The sequence below is a fragment of the Canis aureus genome, chromosome 33 (genome assembly GCF_053574225.1).
Source record: "Canis aureus isolate CA01 chromosome 33, VMU_Caureus_v.1.0, whole genome shotgun sequence".
In the NCBI taxonomy this organism is placed as follows: domain Eukaryota; kingdom Metazoa; phylum Chordata; class Mammalia; order Carnivora; family Canidae; genus Canis; species Canis aureus.
Window position 1 is genome coordinate 34,600,489 of NC_135643.1, and position 6,860 is coordinate 34,607,348.

At 32.2% G+C, this 6,860-nt stretch overlaps 1 protein-coding gene across 3 annotated transcripts in view; it reads left to right on the top strand.

The window, feature by feature from the left end:
* The window catches only part of UGT8 (UDP glycosyltransferase 8), a 104,722-nt gene extending 98,209 nt beyond the window's left edge, over positions 1-6,513 (top strand). For all 3 annotated transcript variants that reach the window (XR_013370976.1, XR_013370974.1, XR_013370973.1), the window contains 2 exons: positions 3,787-3,841; positions 6,081-6,513. The gene's annotated coding sequence lies outside the window, so the exon portion shown is untranslated. The remainder of the gene's footprint in view (positions 1-3,786; positions 3,842-6,080) is intronic.
* The last annotated feature ends 347 nt before the right edge of the window (positions 6,514-6,860 follow it).

Consider the following 6,860-nt stretch of genomic DNA (forward strand, 5'->3'; position numbering starts at 1 on the left):
AAAAAATACAAGCAAGTGCAAATATGTTATTTTAACCAAGTGGAAAGCCCAAAAGAATAACAACTAAGAGCCGTGTCAAAAAGGCAGGGAGCATATGGTCATTTTCTTAAATTCTTTAAACACCATTTCCCCCATTTTGGAAGGCTTTGCCTTTTCACAAAGTACGATTAACATGCTATTCACAGATATCCAGGTAATAGAGGAGTCATCAAAACTTTTTATAACTGGATGAGTTTCACTCACAGCATTAGTGTGGCTTAGTTTTATGCCTCTAAAACTTTAATATGAGTCATTTAAGTTTATATGATTCTTCTTTTCATTTTATAGAATAAACTGTATATAGTGGATCTGCAGGATAAAATGAAGAAATTGTACTTTTAAGTCATCCCTTGCCCCAGAGTTATTTTAGAGTTAAATATATAAAAATATATTGAATGGTTTAGCAAAATAAAAAGCATATGAACATATAATTAAAATCTAACACCTTATATTTATAGGACAGATATTCTAAAAATAAGATTGGTGATAGGGAGATAAATTACTTCTTACTTGTTGCATCTTTTCCAGATGATAAGAATGGGTACCTAGCTGTACATCATATTATGAAACTTACCTGTAAGATTCTTTATGAATGAAATAACTATCCAGTATTTCAGAATCTACTACACCTTTAGGGTCTTGTGTTGGTTCTGGAACACCTTTTTTCAAAAAGAACAAAACAGTCAGTGACCCTAGTCAAAGAAATGTGAGAAAATGAATAGTTACACACTTCATGTAGCATATCTACGCAAACAAACTTTAGGTCTAAATCACCACTCTAACTCTGTAATCATCTGGATTATAGTGATCTGGAGCAGAACGTTCAATCTGCTCTTTGAATTTTCAGTTGTAAACACAATAAAAAGCCTACCTGTTCCCACAGGTTAGTGTTTCATTTCTTTCTCCCTTCTTGACTCAGTGTTCTGTGCATGTGTCTCAGACTCCTCAGCAGAATCATTCACTTCTTTGTTCATTCAAAAACACATCTATTGAGCACCCACTCTGTGCTAGGCACAGAACTATGTGATGTAGATACCAGGTTGAATAAGACATTGTCTTTGGCACAAAGATTCCACTGTCTAATGATAAACTTGACAGCAAGGGGTTTTTTGGAGGTGTGATGTAGAAAGTGCCCAGGTTGAGATTTCTAGTACAATTAATATCCTGAAATGTAGTTTCAACTACCTCTATTAAAGCAGATGTGGTGACAATGACAAACATAAAAAGAATGATTCCAAATAGCTCAATAACCCAAGCAACAGCTAACCTCTCAAGAACTCTACGAGAAATTTTGACTAAGGATAAAATATCAGATGGCCTGAATCAAAAGAGCCCTTTAGGCTGAAAGAAATGGAAGATCCAGGAGTTTTCTGGAGTGTAGGAAAGGACAACTTGCTGTGATTCACATCATTGAACCCATATAAATCTTATGTGTTAAAATTGGGATCCCAAACTTTTTAAATGTAAGACCACTCTGGCTCTGGACTTTGTGAGAGTCATGGCTCTCTCTGTAAGCATCACACATACAAAGTGGAAATCTCTACCTCAGAGGCAGGTAGTGAAGACAGACAAATTCTCAGAACACACACTTCTGAGTATTATGCATTGGACTAACCATTGCACCAATTTCCAGGCATGGATCTTCATCAAATTCTCCTGCGAAAACCCAACCTTATCTGCTTATTCACCTGGAATGATCCAACTATCTATCTACTCTACACTTGCTGCAGAACAGGGGGATATTGCTGGAGAACACAATGGTCCTGACAAGCCCAGCATTATATGCATAGCCCCAATCTTAAATGGATTCACAACACTGCTCACTCTTCCCTCTACTCTTTCTTTATATATTTTTCTATTTTTACATTTTCTTTTATTATTCCTCCACAGTTCTTTTTTTCCCTCAGGTTCAGGTGAATTTACATCATACTTTTTTTTATAAGATAGAAATAGGTATGAATTTCCTTGTGTACATACCATGAAATCTACCAGCCTTCCCAAAACTGGAGTCTTGGGCCCTCTATGATCCCACGGAGTACTATGCCTTTGGTTATTACACAGATGTTGACATCTCAAGTTTATACCATTAGCCCTTACCTGTTTGTAGAGTTCTCAACTGTTTAGGTGGGATCTTTGCTTTTCAGACTTAACAGCACTTATAATTTAAAATGTCAAACACAGAAGTTTTAGATTCTCCTAGGACTTTCTGGTGCTGTCTATGGTACTAATGGGGCACACCCAGTTACTCAAACACCTTGATTGCTATAGTTTTCTTTTCTTTTCTTTTCTTTTCTTTTCTTTTCTTTTCTTTTCTTTTCTTTTCTTTTCTTTTTTAAGATTTTATTTATTTATTCGAGAGAGAGACAGAGACGGAGACACAGAAAGAGAAGCAGGCTCCATGCAGGGAGCCCGATGTGGGACTCGATCCCAGGACTCCAGGATCATGACCTCTCCAGTTGCTTATTATCTAATCAGTCTTTCCTAATTTCTTCATTATCTAAAATCCTGTCTACTTTATTTAAATCCTTATTTATTTTTTCTTCCTTGTTTATGTTTATTTCTCTCAATAAGAGTGCAACCTGAGAACAGAGATCTTTGGTGTTGGGTCCCCTGTTACATGATACTCATTAAATAAATATTGTTTAATAAATGAAGGCTTAAGAGATGATATTTCCAATAAAGGATGAGAACAACAAAAGGCAATCCAAATGTATTTCTGTTGGTAATGTTCTATCTCATAAATATCTTTTCCTTAGATATAAATAAACCTTTAAAGCATAACAATTTCCTCCAAATCCTGCCCTGGTCAACATGGACTTGAATACCAAGAACTACTTGGTTGCAAGCCATGTGGACTATCCATACTAAAGTTCAAAGAAAGGTTTGTGACATACAGTGACTCCATATATCAATTAACTTATCTCAAGCTGCTCATTTTCTCCATTCATGAATTGTTGGTAATAATCACTGCCTACTTGCAAATGTAACTGACAGAAATAAAATATTGCCCATGTTAAAATGTTTTGCCAATATGTTACTTTGATTAATATTACATTGGGCATTTAGATTATTTACAGAAGCAGTGATTAGTATGGAAAAATACACCATCTCTCTTCTCACAATTACTGTCATGTATCATTTTTGTATTTATTCATTCTTGCAACAAATACATAGAGTACATAAAATGTGCCAGGAAATGTGCTGCAAGATAGGTAATGAATTAAACATCTACCAAGCCCACACTTTCCTGACTATCACACTAAAGCAAAATTATCAGTATAACCAATGATCAACATACCAGGAACATCATAACTTTGACTAGACATTACATATGGCAGTATTGGAGTATAAAATTTCTTTTCTTTTTCTTGGGAGGGCTGAGTTGGTGATGAATATGAACTTAAATGTTACATACTGGTTATATTCAATGTATTCTCCAAAATATCAAGAATCTCTTTAAGCTGTGAAATCTGCAAAAAAAAAAAAACATCATCCAGGTCCTAGAAAGCAAATTATAATTAGTGAATGGTTAAAGAAAGGTAAAAAAAAATTACTCAGTTAAAATAGGATCAATTTTATCACATTATGTCTTGGAAAAAGATATGCTACCAAGCACATCCAGGAAAAATATTTAAAACTCAAAGTGATTTCTGATAACACAGTATAAAGAAAAAAGTCTATATTTATGATAACTTGTTAATTATTTAAATTATTTTATTATTAATTTTTCTTTCTTGATGTCTTTAGGTTTAAAAGTCTACCAATCCAGTAAACTTCATTGTACTCAAAACAAAGAAAAGAGGTGATTATATTGGATTATCAAATAAAATTATATATATGGCTTTGAAGTTTGCTCTTTAAAGGAATTTTATCATAAAATCTTAAGCAAATAATTTCATTATTATTTCTTGTAGAGATTAATTCAATGAATGAAGAGTATATATATATTCAAATTATTTAAGGCAATTAAACTTTGCAAAATTGCCAAATTCTTGATCTTGGTCATAATAATGCTCATAGTGATATGAACAGTTCGAATTGTGAATTAGAGTTATAATTTCCCACATCAGTTATGTATATCATGGGTGAAAGGGCCAACCTATGCTCATTTTCTAATGAAAACTGGAGGGAAATTATATTCACATATATTATTATATTATAGATATTCTACATACACATTATTATTAAATAAATACATAGAATACAATATAATATACATCGTATACATATCAGTAGTGGGTGAGAAATAGAGCAAATCATTTTTCTGACAGAAGCCAGACAGATCTGATGACTACATGCAGAGTCAACGATACTATGAACAAATCTTTGGTGACATCTAGTGGTGAAATAGATTTATTTATTCATTTTTTTCAAGGCTCTAAAGATACTTGTATATAATCTTGAGAGATGCTGATATAAACTGGAGATTGGAACAAAATGGAAAAACAGTAAACTTTTCTAAAACTGTTAAAAGCAAAGTGGAAGGCAGAAAAGATAATCAGCTTTTACTAAAAATTTTATTGTGAGAAATTTGTGTAGAGATTAAAATTAAAAACAATTAGTTTAAAAAAACCAATTAGTTCACCAGCTTATATTATAAATATGTTTCTTTCTGCAATTATACTTAGCTTATGTGAACATGCTCTGATTATGGGCAGAAGGACCACATTTGCTTGTTCTAATGAGGTGAATCCCAGTAATAGAAACTTGTAACAGAATTTAGATGGAAACCAGTAGAGAACCAGTGTATATATTTTCTATGTTCTGTAATCTACCATTATTCTTTGTAGTTTATTACCATTATGTTTTGGGGATTATGGAGTATATATGTACTTATGATTAGTGGCTGCAAATTTTGTTGATCCAGATTCCATTTTATATGTTATTCAAGCAAGGTAACTTGCCAAACTATGAAGTCTTTTATTTTTACTAGACTATGAGGTACAAAATTATCTATATTTTTACAAATGAACTCAGATCTTGAGTCTGCATGTTTCAATAGCAGAAACACTGTGCTGGAAATAGAGCCTATATTCAGATGTATATCTACTAACAAAAATCAGGTTAAATTATTTAATATTTTTAAACTTCAACCTTATTTTTAGAATGAAAATATTGACAAACTAATGAAATACATTTGACAAATTCCAAGCTTCTTCAATCTCAACTGTCTTTGATTTTTGTGACTATCTATATGCATTACTTACTTTTTGGAACAAAATTCTATCAGAGTAGAGAAAAAAATCCCAATTATATTTTCAAAGGCCATGTCCACATATTGCAAGTGGAATTGGAATTTTGTTAATTATCCAGTTAATTTAATTACTTCAGGCATTTAAATCCAAACTCAATTTTTCATAGCCTCATTTACCTACATTAATGTGTCTGCATTGATTAAATTAAATGTTTAGTCTGCACTAAGCCATGTTGATTTAACCCTGTAAACTAACAAGAAAGTAATAAAGGAGTACATAATAATGTAAATTACTTTCTCAAGGGAAATATACATTTTCTGTATGCTAGAAAGCTGCATTGCATTAATCATAAATAAGAAATATTTGAAATACATGATCAAAATGTTCAGGACAGTTATTATTTTTATTAATTCATTTAAAAATATATCCTGAGTGCCCACCAAGTACCAAGTGTATTGCATTTACAATGGAGAACAGTGGACTCAAATCTTCATGGTACACAGTCAGTCTAGCTGAGAAAATTGATATTGACAGAATTTGAACATAAGATTCTATGGGAATTTATAAGTACAAAAAACTAACATAAAAAAATTTAGAATTCATATTAAGAAGGAATATTTATTCTCTACTTCTAGATGCCTCTCAAAGATTTTCAAGCTATTTTAGTTTGTGTTCTTGCAGGAACTAAAAGTGAGGGCTTTTATTTAAAGAGAATTAAAAGACATCAAGGAGTATGATTAATTGTAAAGTGTGTCACAAGTAATGACTTTTCAAAAAAAAACAAAGTAAACTCAGAACCACTCTATAATAATGCTGTTTTCATTGATGTTTGTCTTGATGTTACAGTGAATGGAAAGAAGTGTCTATAGCTGGGCCATCAGGAATTTCATAGGATTGTATGAAGCTATTGTTAATGCCAACTGTCATGAATATCAAGGTTGAGGAAAGCAAGCCCTTTACCTTTGCCTTTGAGTATCTTCTGTAGTATATAATTTTCCTCGGATTTGGTGTCATATGTGATTCCTGCACCCTTCTGTTTTGTCTTGCCCCAAAATACAGACATTAAGGCTGCAACTGGCATCTTCAGCTATGGGATTCAGATTTGATAACTCTAATCAAGGCCTTCATGTACACCCAGCCTTGCTGGGGTTATGCTATTGCCACAACACAATTTTACAAGAAATGGAAGTTGAGAAAGGCTGAGAGACATAGAACTAACAAAGTTCAAACTAATAAAGATAGAATAAAACAAAATAGTATGTAATTCTACAAATGTAAATGTCCTTGTTTTAAGGAATTCTTTCTTATCTTCATTAAAGTATTAATGCTTTTTTTTTTATCAGTGTAATCATGGTGGTGTGTGTATATTATTTTTGTTTCTTTTTTTCGCTTGCCTTATAGAGCATACATTTTTCCCACACTACTAAGGATTATATTTATCAGTTGTAGTTTTGTGAGATAGTCTACCAGTCTTGCTAAGAAAAATAATTTTGGAACCATCTTTGTGTTTGCTATTTTTGGCATATTTACACTATTTTATTAGGATAGGATCCTTGAGCTGAAATTAAACTAATCAATGGGGTGGACTATTTTACAGCTTTTGATAGGCATTGTTAAAATGCTTTC